The sequence below is a fragment of the Sapajus apella genome, unplaced genomic scaffold (genome assembly GCF_009761245.1).
Source record: "Sapajus apella isolate SASKATOON/1434 unplaced genomic scaffold, GSC_monkey_1.0 scaffold111, whole genome shotgun sequence".
NCBI classification, from domain to species: Eukaryota; Metazoa; Chordata; class Mammalia; order Primates; family Cebidae; genus Sapajus; species Sapajus apella.
In genome coordinates this window covers 1300904-1314658 of record NW_022437051.1, presented here as the reverse complement: position 1 = coordinate 1314658, position 13755 = coordinate 1300904, and the positions used below count along the sequence as shown (strand labels likewise).

The following is a 13755-nucleotide window of genomic DNA, read 5'->3' as shown; positions in this document are numbered from 1 at the left end:
GCCTTGTCCCACAAGTGGACCATTTTTGGAAAGCACATGGTTCATAATTTGGAGAAATCGGACTGAGCAATTTCTGCTTTTATTTCCGTATTTAAAAAAAGGGAGAAAGAAAAAAGAAATAGGCAGGTGAGTCCAGAGAAAACAAAAATCCATCTGATAAACGTTCTTTCAGTTATTAGTAAACTCTGACAAAAAAGGACACCTCAATCCACAAATACCAATGGGTGGTCAAGAGCAGTGAGATGCATTCTGTCCAGAAAATGCTCCCTGCCTTGGAGCAGACTTCGATGGATGGTGTCCGACTCCATCTGTAGCAGCTAGGGGGGCTTCACCAAGGGCCCTGAGACAGGGTGTGGATGGGAGGGGTCTGAGGCAAGGCGCGGACGAGCTTCGTGTTCCAATGTGCTTTGCAGGAAGGCACCGGAGAATTTGAGAATAAGCCCACCTTTATTGAGTGAGTGAGTTGTTACTTTATCCTAAGAAATGAAACAAAACAGAAAGGCCATCTATCTCAGAAGGTTCCTTTAAAACATGAAGGAATGTCTGTTGGAAAGGCAAAATAATCAGCCTCAAACTGCAATTCCCTTTGCACCCACCTAGTAAATCATCTGAAGCTATTATTAAATGGGACATTTTAATACAAATTTCCAGTTGGAATGGCCAGGTCATTTAAAAACATAGTATTAAGTAATAGAGTGTTTGCACGAGTCAGGTGGCCATCATTTACTGAGGCCATGTCCATTTTCTGCTGAAGAACGTGCAGAACTGGGTGGTTTCCCATTATTTCTGGGGTTTGCAGCCACTTTCTCCTTCCACGTGATGAAACGAATTTCCCCTCGGATAGGCTAGGTGGACTGTGGGATCCTGGTGACTACAACTTTCGGATTGTTTTAAATGGATAGAGTGCTCTACAGAATTATTTGAGTCTTTATATAATAAGTAGAATTCCAGTATCTTCATATTTTTTAAAAAAGGCTATGGTTATTGTTTTTTCTTGTTTTGCAGAGTTTTGTTCAACAATAATAAAAAAGCAATTAGAAATACAAAATCATGGAAACTCTCATACCATTAAGAGGTCATTAAACTTGGCAAGAATTGCTATATTCAAAATTTTGGTCTCATTCCCTGCTCTTTGGATTACATTTTTTTTAAAAAACACAGTGATTACATAAATTTTAATAAAATAAATTATATTTGGCTAAAGCTTAGCTTGTGTTTCTTTCGGGAAAAGGCAAAACCTTGTGAACTGAAGACAGAGAAGCACACTTAATTCTTTATTACTCTTTATTATTGTTTTGAGTCAAACTTTTAACTACGAGAAATGGATCCAAATTTTGGAGGGCCCTGAAGCTTATACAACTTTGATATAAGGTTAGGTATGAAATTGAACATTTATCAATGATTTTTATAGTGATGGGGTTTCTCCATGCTGCCCTGGCTGGGTCTCTCTATTTACAGACACAATTGTCACACTCCGCAGCCTGGAATTCCTGGGTTCACGCATTCTCTCACCTCAGCCGCCCAAGTACATGGCACTGCAGGTGTTCACCACTGCACCAGGCTGGATGTTTGTTTAGAGAAAAAAAAATCACATTGCATCACAAACTTAGAAATTCCACAGACATTACAAAATGTAGACGACAATGTCCTTTTAGACTAATCCATAATATGCTGCTAAAATACTTTCCTCCTATATTTCCTTGATTTTTGTTGTACTTGTTAGATGGTAGAAGGATTTTCTGCAGACTAGCTCCACTTGTATTTTCAAACACTTTCTCCTGTCTCTGGGGACCGTGGGACTCATTCTCATAACAATGAAACTTCTGGCCCTGGCTTGTACCAGGATGGCAAGTGGGTTAGCAGGGTGGACGGGATTATTCCTGGAAGCCATTTTTACCTTGCATGGCTAGTAATACCTACGCACAGAAGTGACGCAAACTATATAAATATATCCCTCTAGATCCTAATGAAAAGTACCTTCAACTTATCTCTTTAAGCAGCATCCAAAAGTGCCCGGCATCTCTGCCTGACACGGTGGTCAGTGTAACAGCAGAGAAGCTGGGGTGCAAAGAGACATGAGTTTCAATGGACTGCGGTTAAAATATCTACCTCTGCAAGTTACACAGAAAATGTGCAGCCTCTTGTATGTTCATCGTTGTGCTATTCACAATAGCAAAGACAGGAGACCAACCCCGCTGCCCATCCGTGGTAGGCTGCATGAAGAAAATGCGGCACGCGCACACCATGGAATACTATGCGGTCACAGGAAAGGATGAAATCACGGATGGAGCTAGGGGCCAAAATCCTAAGCAAATTAACCCAGGAACAGAAAACCAAATACCACATGTTCTCATGGACATGTGGGAAGTAAGCATTGAACACACATGGACACAAAGCTGGGAGCAATAGACACTGTGGACTCCTAGAGGGTGGAGGAAGGGGAGGTGGGGTTCAAAACTGCCTACTGTGGCCGAGCACCGTGGCTCACACCTGTAATCCTAGCACTTTGGGAGGCTGAGGCAGGTGGATCAGTTAAGCTCAGGAGTTTGAGACCAGCCTGACCCACCTGACCCACCTGGCCAGCACGGGGAAATTCATTCCATCACACAGAAGGGGAGAAAGTGGCTGCAAACCCCGGAAATAACGGGAAGCCATCCAGTTCCGCACATCTTCAACAGAAGACAGAAATGGCCTCAGTAAATGGTCACCTGAGTCATTCAAGAGTAGTGAAACCCCGACTCTGCTAAAAATACGAAAATTAGCCGGGTGTGGTGGCACGTGCCTGTAATCCCAGCTACTCGGGAGGCTGAGGCAGGAGAACTGCTTGATCCTGGGGGACGGAGGCTGCAGGCAGCCGCGATCTCGCCTTTGAACTCTGGCCGGGGTGACAGGGCGAGTGATACTCCATCCCAAAAACAAAAGTAAAAAACAAGAGAACTGCTGTTGAGCACTGTGCTTAATGTTAGGTGATGGGATCCGTACTCCAAGCCTCAGCATCGCGCCGTATTCCCGCACGACACATTGCACGCGCACATCCTGCCTCTACAACCAGAGCTGAAATCACGCAAAAAAGTGTCCTGTGGCTGGACTGCCCGGCCTTCTCCCAGGGCCTGGGACGTGAGGAACCAGGGCAGGGTGAAGCCACTTCTGCTCACGGGCGTTTGTTGGCCCTAAACGACTTTTTTCTTTTTTTGGCAAAAGGAACGTGAGACACCCGTGTCCTCTCCACGTCCCCTCCGTCAGGGCCTTCGGGTGCTGGGACTTCAGCTCGCAGCCTGCTCCCTCTGCGTCCTGGCGGCCTGCAGGTCCCCGCTCAGCCCCGGGGACTTACCGGTCTTTTCCCCCCGCGCCCCGGCCACGCGGGGCCCAGCCTCAGCCCCGGGGACTTCCCGGTCCTTTCCCCCCGCGCCCCGGCCACGCGGGGCCCAGCCTCAGCCCCGGGGTCTTCCCGGTCCTTTCCCCCCGCGCTCCGGCCACGCGGGGCCCAGCCTCAGCCCCGGGGTCTTCCCGGTCCTTTCCCCCCGCGCCGGCCACGCCGGGCCCAGCCTCCTCCGCTCAGCCGCGGCTCCCTGGGGCTCGGGCCGTCTGCGCCCCGCTTCTCCGCGGGACCCCGCCGCCTGCGCTCCCGCCGGGCCTCAGCCGCAGCCCGGGCCCTCCCAGGGCGCTCGGCTGGTCCACACCCCCGCGCCCACCGTGCGGCCGGGGCGCCAGGCCCGTCCTCGCAGCGCTCCAGGGACCTTCTGGCCTCCAGTCCGCGGAGGTCGGGCTCTCATCAGAAGCTGGGGACGCACACTGCCTCCCGCCTGCGGCCCCCTCACAGTTTACTCTGGCTAAGATCAACAGTGGCTCTTGATTGATAAATCCTGTGGATACTAAATTTTTTAAATGATGAAATAGATCAAGCATTCTGAAAAATACAGACCATAGTAGGATATGCCGTCAAGTGCCCAACGGTCAGAACAGAAAGTTCCAGCATGCTATATGCAGCACATTATTCTCCAATTTGCTTTTCTTATTCAAATCAATGTTTTCAACATTGATCTATATTTCTATAGCTGTATCTTGTTTAATTCTTTGAAAGTGGGTCTATTTTATGAGACCCTGCAATTTCATCGATCCTTTTCTCTATTGACAGAACTGCAGATTGTTCCCAACTGATCAATATTCCAAGCAATGCTGCAATAAAAATGCTAGCACAATGCCTCTTGTGTCCACATGGTAAAGGCACCCTTTGTGACAGTATTCACAAGTCATAGAGCAAAAGCCTATCGACACTTAACGAGACGTTGCCAAACTGTCTCCAAAGCAGCGTATCAACTGATGTGACCATTAGCACCGTGCGTGCTTCCATTTTCCCACATCCTTCACAATACTTGGAGTTTTAACAACGTTTTTCCAATATTAGGGATATAGAATAGCATCTTTTAATTTCCAATGACCTCATGATGAGAGCGTTTGGGTATCGTTTTGTGAATTTTCTGTTTGCATTCTTTAACTGCTTTCCTATTATCTGGGGTTCTTTATATGTTATCATTACTGAACTTTTATTCTTTGGGAGTAATTTTCTCTTTTTAAAAGTTGAGCGTGTTATTGCCATATATATGGAGCAGAGGGAGTTGGACAAATCACGGCCTTACAGTGCCTCTTCACTGGAAGTTCCTGGTTTTGTTTCATATTTTATGCCTTTTAATGGCGTTTGAAGTAGTACTTAACTGTGTGAAATTTGAGAGTTTGAGAAAAGTATCAAGGAAAAATTGTCCATTCCTGGGAGTCAGTTCTGGCATACAAAGATAAAGTTTTGGCATATTTTCTTCTTGCCTATTTTATTTTTCAGTATATATTTTTCTTTTTTTTTTTAAGATGCATTTTTGCATTTTGTTTTTTTGTTTATCCTTTTTTTTTTTTTTAGATGGAGTCTCGCTCTGTTGCTCAGGCTGGAGCACAGTGGCGTGATTTCAGCTCACTACAAACTCCACTTCCTAGGCTCAAGTGATTCTCATGCTTCAGCCTCCAGAGTAGCTGAGACTACAGGTGCCTACCACCACATCTGGCTAATTTTTGTATTTTTACAATTTTTAGTAGAGTTTTGTAATTCTGTATTTTTAGTTTTGCCATGTTGGCCAGGCTGGTCTCGAACTCCTGGTCTTAGTGATCCACCCGCCTAGGCCTCTGAAGATGCTGGGATTACAGGTGTGAGCCACCATGTCTGGCCTGCTTTTTCACTTGTCCTAATGGACATATTTTGTATTTTTGTTTTCTAAATTTCTATTTAAATATATTCTATCAGGGAGGGAAATCTTTTTTGTTTAGTTTTTTTTTTTTGTTTGGAAGGAAGTTGCATAGCAGGATACGTGGTTCATTGTGGGATAATCCTGAGAGTTGAGGTGGCCTGGGCAATCTGATCTTTCTCGGTTTGTGCATAACAAAACCCAGTGCCTTTTTCAGAAACTGCATGGATTATGGCTCTGGCCTCCTGAGGTGCCCTCTTTCAGTCAGATTCTCTTAGTAAGTGATATAAATCCTGAACATATTCCTTTGTAGAACTCACTCTTGCATCTGAGATACAAGGACAACATTTTAAGCACTAGACTGCCTTCCCAGTCTGAGATTTATATTCTTAGAGTAAAAATATGTGAAGATATAAATACGGAAAACTTTTGCATCTTTTGGTTTATTTTCCCAAATGTAGAAAACACCAGTACTCTCCCCTTCCTAGTGGCATTTTTGAACTCGTTCAGTTAAAATGGAAGTTTTTTAGACTAGATGATTCAAATAATTTAAAATATCAGACCCTTTCTCAGTAAGTAAAGTAAGATATTCTGTTGGAAAGATTGCCTCCAAAGCTCTGAATGAGTAGTCAGAGAATGAGCCAGCAACATAAAAGTCCTCCTTCAGCTGTGGGTGTCTTCTGACAAAGACATTCCTTGGCTTGTCCCTGTGAGAAATTAGTTCACAAGTCTTTTCTGTTGACACATTCTCCTCTTGTCCCAGGAATATGGGTTTCAGAAATATGCTGAGCTGATTCTAGAAAGGTTTCAAAGTTCTCAGCAGCTCAATGCTTTGGGGACAAGTTTGTTTCTTTGTTTTAATGAAAGCTGAAATAAATAATTTAGGCAATTAATTAAAAATAAAAAATATGATTTGAAGTCTGTATAAGCAGTCATCCTGGTTTACCCTACTCGAAAATTATTTGTAAATACTCTATCCCAGCGGTTATTTGCCTACTATCATATTATGGATTTCAGTGCAACTTTCACCTGACTCTATCAGCATCTGCCAATCTGGTTTGCTGATTCAAGAAAGAAAATCTTGGAAAGAAAATACCTAGGCATTGAGCTGTTCTCTTCATTTTATTTCTGCTATCAATGATCATTCTCATCATTTTTAACTGAAATTCTAAATGGAAATCCATAATTGCATTTTTGAAAAAACCTGTTTATATATATTATATATATATAATATATAGTATATAAAAATATATATATTATATATATAATTTATAATATATATAATATAATATATATTATATATTATATATATATTATTCTTTGGACACATTGATTGAATTTCCAGTTAGCAAAGCTAAGTGATTTGAAACTTACTTTTCAGTGCGTATCTGTGGCTACACACAGGCCCTTTTGTAACTCTTTTCTGGAGTTCCCTCTGTCTTTCTTCTAAATCCCCTTTAGACTTTTGGTTAATATATGCTATTCATTTTCCCCAGGAAAATTCAGCTCTCGAGCTTGGTGACAGATCCGATTCTGTGTAATTGATGATGAGTATAAATTTCAGTTGCTTCTGTTCTTTGTAGCAAGGGCAGGGATGTAAGGTCATATTGGTGAGGCCCAGACTCTAAGACTAAGGGCCTTTTGTGTTTTCTTAAGGTTTCAGGAAGTTTGTGTCGTTTATTTAGCAGAGCACAGTTAAGACATATTAGACAGGTTTCTCTGAAACTAAGATATTCACGTGTCTAGCTGAGGAACCGTCCCTGGTTCTGTTAATGTCACAAGGGCCTATGGGAAGGTGAGAAGCTATACCTTTAAGTTTATGACATTTTAACTAGCCATGCCCCAATTAACCTCTGCCCTTTCTCGAGTTCATCAGGAAATAGACTTTAGTGCTCATTGCTTAATGGTAGGTTTGTGGTTATAATTACACACTACCAAAATTAAGTCTAGTAACAGGAAACGTGTGATAACTAATCTGTAGAAACAAAAACAAGCCTCTGACTTACTTACAGTTTTATTGGAATTTCTCTCTTGACTCCATCTTCCTTTAAGTCAATAAAAAGCTGGAGCTGCTTGTTAAAGCTCCTTTGCGGGCGTCCACTTTCTGGCCCCTCTGCCTTGTTTCTTCAGGGGACTGTCCTGAGCTTCAGTGACCCTGGGAGGCCTTAGGGAACGCTTAGGATAATCATGGAGGATACCATCCCCCTGAGTAGAGCTTCCTAATGTCATAATTTTTACCTTAATGGTATCCAGAAACACACAGCTGTGCCCATGAATGGACTGAATGGATCAAGTTTTGCTGTGTATACCTCTGTCAAAGACATATTCTTGGTGGTAGATACGATGGGCCTTGTGATCTGTGGATCTCACAGCTGAAGATTCAACCAATGTTGATCAAAAATACTTTTTCAAAAAGGACGATTGTGTCTGTGTTGAATACGTACAGACTTTTACATCTTGTCGTTATTCCCTAGATAATACAGTATAATAACTGCTGACGTAGCATTTGTATTGTATTAGGTATTCTAAGTAATCTAGAGATGATTTCAAGCATGTCAAAGGATGTGTGAATGTTATATGCCAATATCACACAATTTTATATCTGGGACTTGAGCATCTGTGGATGTTATTATCTGCAGGAGGTCCTGGAGACAATCCCTTGCAGATATTGAGATGACTACATAGAACTAATGCCAAAATGAGCACATAGAAGAAAATATGACTTGTGTTACTGAAGGAGATAAGGAAAGATATGGTCTTCCTACAGGAAGTCTTGGTTGGGACCTGGGGGTATGTGTCTCTCCAAGCTCTGCAGTTGACTGAGGACCCGGGGCCACTAAGTTTCTGTCCTTGCATTTACATTTCTAGAAGGAAATCATAGAGCATGTGCAGCCTCTGTATTTCCCAGAATTTTTTGACAGCAAGTAAAATACTAGCTTTTAGAAAAAGCACTTTATAAACATAAAGAAGTTAAAAGGTATAGTGGTTAAATCCCAGGCTCTGGAGTTAGACAGGTTAGAGTTTGAACCCTGTTTCATAGGATCTCTCCCATATACTAGCTATGTGCTCTTGGGAAAATTGCTTTCCTTTTTTTTAACCTCAGTTCTAATTTGTAGAAGATGGTGAATCACAGATAGTTGAACCTGGAACAATGCGAGGGTTAGAGGCACGGAACCCCCTCACAGTTGAAAATCCTTGTATATATTTTGATGCCCCCAAAACTTAACTACTAATAGTCTACTGTTAACCGAAAGGCTTACCGATAGCAATAGATAGCCAATCAACACACATTTTGTATAACATACCTATTCTATCTGTATTCTTCAGGTAAGCTAGAGAAAAGAAAATGGTTTAAGAAAAGCATAAGGAAGAGAACATGTATTTACTATCTGTGAAGTGGAAGTGCTCACCATAAAGATCTTCATCCTTATCATCTTCACTCTGAGTAGCCTCAGGAGGAGGAAGAGGAGGGGTTTGTCTTGCCGTCTCTGGTGCAGGGGCAGAAGAAAATCTACATGTAAGTGATCCCCTGCAGTTCAAACCCATGTTCTTAAAGGGCAACTGGAGTCTGTCATGTACTCACACAGCTGCAGTGAGGATTCGATCAGATGATGGGCACACAGCGTTCAGAATGCTGTTTGAGATGCAGTAAATATCCCAGCCCTGCTAGCTGGCTTGCGTTGGTATTTATAGGTGAACTGCATGGTCAGTATGGATGAGGCCGATCTCATCCTCCAAGAAGTGGGAGGAGCCGTGGGTCTGGAGGACGGCAGCAGGGTCAGTGGTACCTCCTTTAGCTCTGTCCAGGCTGTGCAGAGAATGAAGAAGGCATGGGTGGAGTGGAGCCCTTCCTGGCTCCTGCAGCTGCTTAGCTCCCTGGGCAGAGGTGTTTCTGTCTGGGAAGCTGAACTCTAGCACTGAACAAAAGATGCCTATTGGCGGCAAAGGCCAGCATCCTGCCGCCCCAGGCTGTCACTGACTCTCCCTCCCCTGTCCCCACAGCCTTTTTCTTCTCCCCTTGAGAACTGCCCTCCCCTCCCCCAGGCCCAGCACCCATCCAGGTCACATTCCTGGCATGCTTTCACTCTCAGCTGGTTGTCAGCTAAGGTGTTGGCTGATAACAAAGCTATGAACTGATAAGACTTAATACCTTGGAGTGGTATTTTAAAAGGCCAGAAAGCCTTCAAGAGCTAAAGAAATAGTGGAGTAATGACGGGCATTAAGTAAGTGTGTGTGTGTGTGTGTGTGTGTGTGTGTGTGTGTGTGTGTGTGTTGGGGAAGTACTGCCAATTTGGGGCCAGGAGGCTGGACAGTCATTACAATAAGCCCTCCAGAGACTATCTGTGCCACTAAGGTCACATTAAAATGCTTCTTCCATGTAAAACTGAAACCGATCCCACTTAGGAGCTAATTGCAGTCGTGGCTTTTCTCTTTGAGATTTAATACATTTCACTCAGCCCAGGAAGCCTCAGGACAAGCATAATGAAAATGCAATTAATTAAAATGTTAAAATATTTGTATGCCACATTCTCTGTGATTGAATAAAAGAGTTCTCACCATGATCAGGAATACGAACGTCTCAGAGAGTAAAATAAAATATAAAATAGCTCTTAAGTTAAAAAAACTGCTTGCCAAGTATTTCAAGTTGAAGATGCCCAAGTTAAGAGAACAGTAAATGCAGGAAGGCAAAGAGTTCCCGTCACTTCCTTCACTGGAATTTCGTCTCTTTCTCACCATGCATAGGACAAATTGCAGCAACATGGAGAGCTGCTGGCTGCCATGAGCTGAGCCATGTCCAGAAGATCTGAAATCCAATAGTGTTCTGGCGCAAGCTGGAGGGAAAGCAAACTCTGCAGGGAACCCTCTTATAAAGGATTTGCAAATATTCCACTCATTTTGAATCAGAGCGGTTGTTACTGAGCGCTGGGCGAGGATTTGTGGATTGCAGTGCAGGCACAGGTAAGCGTGGATAGAGCCTCGTGTACTCTATTGCCCTTTCAACATGCCGATCGTGCTTTCAAGGTTGTAACTAATAGTATTTCTTGAGACTTCATTTTTTTTTTTTAGAGCAGTTTAGGTTCATAGTAAAATTCAGAGGAAGGTACAGAGACATTCCATCTATCCCCTCTCTGCCAGTCTTTTGCATTTGGCCATTTTAATAGGTGTGTAGCCTATTTCATTGTTTTTTTTTTTTTAATTTGCATTTCCCAATGAATAGTATTTTGAGTTATATTTTGAATGATGAAAGAAAGGTGATCCCTGAGTCCTCTACTACAATAGGACATTTTCTGTATCTGCAAAGACTTCCTGACGGTTTCTCCAAGCCTCTGGGGAGCAGCAGAAGTGAGTTAAGAGAAGCTGTGGGAAGACGACACAGCCAGCCACTTCCAAACACAGAGCAAAGCTCGCCCATTCATTCGGCAAATATTTATTGAGCTCCTAACGTGTGTGGCACTAGACCAGGCTTTATGGGTACAGGGTAAGCAAAACCGGGCATCTAGCCCTCACTCTACAGGCAGAAGCTGAGTGTGAGCATCCCTGGAGCTGTACATATGCGGAAATCCACCTGCTCAGGGAGGTCCCACAAGGCTTCCCCTGGGGAGATAACAGTGTGGTTGAGATCTGAAGGGCATTCTGGGAGGAATGGGGAGAAAGGAGTGCTCTGAGCTCAAGAGGAAGTACGGTGAGCACGAGGAACCGAAAGAAGGCCCGCATGGAGCACCAAGAAGGAGGGAGGGTACCCTAAGAGGAGGAGAGAAGCGGGAGACACCACTCAGGGTCTTGGAGAAGGAACAATGATTGACAGACGTGTGGGAAATTGCAGCAGCGCCTTCTCAAGGCAACAGGGAAAGGGAGATTAAAGAGCTTCCTTTAGAAGGGAAAACTGGGAGTCAGGACCACGGGAATTATCACTACGCAGCAAGAGACAACCCAGTGGAATGATCAGGAGCATGGACTGACGGGCGATTGTCTGGAATGGAGTCCTGGTTCGACTGTTTACCTGCGGTGTGACCTTGGACAGATTACGTAACCTCCCTGCGTCTTGATTTCCTTGTCTGTAGAACACTTTGCAGGCCTATGTGGAGATGAAGTGAAGCGATATTACAGTTTAGAACAGTGCCTGACATGTTTTAAATAAGAGATGAGGTTGTGCTGTTTTGCTTAGGTTGCAGTACAGTGGCGAGATCATAGCTCTCTGCAGCCTCGAACTCCTGGGCTCCGGTGATCCTCCCACCTCAGCCTCCAGGCATACGCTACCACGCCTGGCTAATTTTGTAATTTTTTGTCCAGTTGGGGTTTCGCTATGTTGCCCAGGCTGGTCTTGAACTCCTGGCCTCAAATAATCCTCCTATCTCCGCCTCCCAAAGTGCTGGCATTACAGGTATGAGCCACCACACCCAGTCTCGCCTTCTTGATTGGGCAAATAAGTGTTACATTTGTCAGAATCACTTACAGAGGGTAAGTACATTGCACAATGCAATTTAATCTCACAATAATTCCATAGGGAAACATAATATTCTTTGAATTTTAGAGATAAAAAATTTAAAAATCAGAAAGGTTAAATATCTCATCAAGCAGTTCAGAATGAGTAGAGGCTAGATTCAAAGCTAAAAGTGTCTGAATTCAAAGTCTACATTCCCTCTCAGCTAAGACGTGTTTGAAGACAAACCATTGACTGTTATGTGCTCTATATGGAACCAGCTGACAATTAAGGGTCATGGTCATGGGCTTGCTGGAAGAATCATTTGGCTCTCTCTCCGACCTCTGCTGGTTTTAGAGAGTGATGGGAGCAGAGAGAAGGATGCAACATGCATTTTTAACTTTAATTACATGTGCATTTTTTTCCCTTTGAAGAGAATAACTATTCCCAAATACAGGCATACCTCAGAGGTACTGTAGTTTAGTTCCAGATCAGTACAATAAAGTGAATATTGTAATAAAGACAGCTACACAAATTTCCCAGTGCACATAAAAGTTTTGTTTATCAGTGACTTACGCCTATAATCCCAGCACTTTGGGAGGCCGAGGCAGGTGGATCAGGAGGTCAAGAGATCGAGACCATCCTGGTCAACATGATGAAACCCCGTCTCTACTAAAAATACAAAACTTAGCTGGGCATGGTGGCGAACACCTGTAATCCCAGCTACTCGGGAGGCTGAGGCAGGAGGAATGCTTGAACCCAAGAGGCGGAGGTTGTGGTGAGCCAATATCGTGCCATTGCACTCCAGCCTGGGGAACAAGAGTGAAACTCCGTCTCAAAAAAAAAAAATAAAATAAAAAGTTTTGTTTATACTACTCTGTACTTTACAATGGCAGTAGCATTATGTGTAAAAACATGGACATACCTTGATCAAAAACATTTTATTGCTAAAAAGTGCTGCTGATCATCTTAGCCTTCAGCAGGCTGTAATCTTTTTGCTGGTAGAAGGTGTCACCTCACTGATGGCTACTGACTGATCAGGGCAGTGGTTGCTGAAGGTTGGGGTGGCTGTGAACATTTCTTAAGGTAAGAAAATCATGAAGTTTGCTGCAGTGATGAACTCTTTCAGGAAAGACTCATCTGTAGCATGCAATGCTGTTGGATAGCGTTTTCCCCAAAGTAGAACTTTCAAGATTGGAGTGAAGCCTCTCAAACCCTGCTCTTGCTTTACTGACCAAGTTTATGGAATATTCTCAATCTTTTGTTGTCATTTCCACAGGGTCACAGAATCTCCACTACGAGTAGATTCCGTCTCAAGAAATCACTCTCTTTGTTCCATTCAATTAGATTTTTATCATGAAATTGAAGGAATTCAGTCACATCTTCAGCCTCCACTTCTCATTCTAGTTCTCTTGCTGTTTCCACCACATCCGCAGTTCCTTCCTCCACTGAAGTCTTGAATCCCTCAAAGTCACCCATGAAGGATGGAATCAACTTCTTCCAAATCCCTGTTAATGTTGGTAGTTTGACCTCCTTTCCTGAATCACGAATGCTTTTAACGGCATTTTGAATGGTGAAATCTTCCCGGAAAGTTTTCAATTTACCTTGCCCAGATCCTCCAGAGGAATTGCAATCTATGGCACTTACAGCTTTATGAAATCTGTTTCTTAAATAATAAGACTTGAGAGTTGAAATGACTCCCAGTCTTAGCGGGCATAAAAACATTCCTCTCCTTGTACAATCTCCTTGTATGTCTCTTGAGCTCTTGGATGACCAGGTGCATTGTCAACATGCGGTAAGATTTTGAACAGAATATATATATTTTTTCTGAACAGGTTTCAACAGAGGGCTTAAAATATTCAGTCCGCTATGCTGTAAACAGATGTGCTGTTATCCAGGCTTTGTTGTTCCGTTTCCAGAGCACAGGCAGAGTAGATTTAGCATCATTCTTGAGGGCCCTGGGATTTTTAGAATGGTAAAGGAGTACTGGCTTTCACTTAATATCACCAGCTGCATTAACCCTTAACTTAACTTTGAGTCAGCCTGGCCTTCGAAGCTATGAAGTTTGGCATTGACTTCTCCCTTCTAGCTAAGAAAGATCTAGAT

At 43.4% G+C, this 13755-nt stretch overlaps 1 long non-coding RNA gene across 1 annotated transcript; it reads right to left on the bottom strand.

The window, feature by feature from the left end:
• Positions 1-74: 74 nt before the first annotated feature.
• Positions 75-9231, bottom strand: LOC116537486. Its single transcript, XR_004263144.1, has 2 exons — positions 8639-9231; positions 75-476 (listed from the first exon to the last, which is right to left on the bottom strand). It is a non-coding gene; the product is annotated as an uncharacterized LOC116537486 (long non-coding RNA).
• Positions 9232-13755: the final 4524 nt, after the last annotated feature.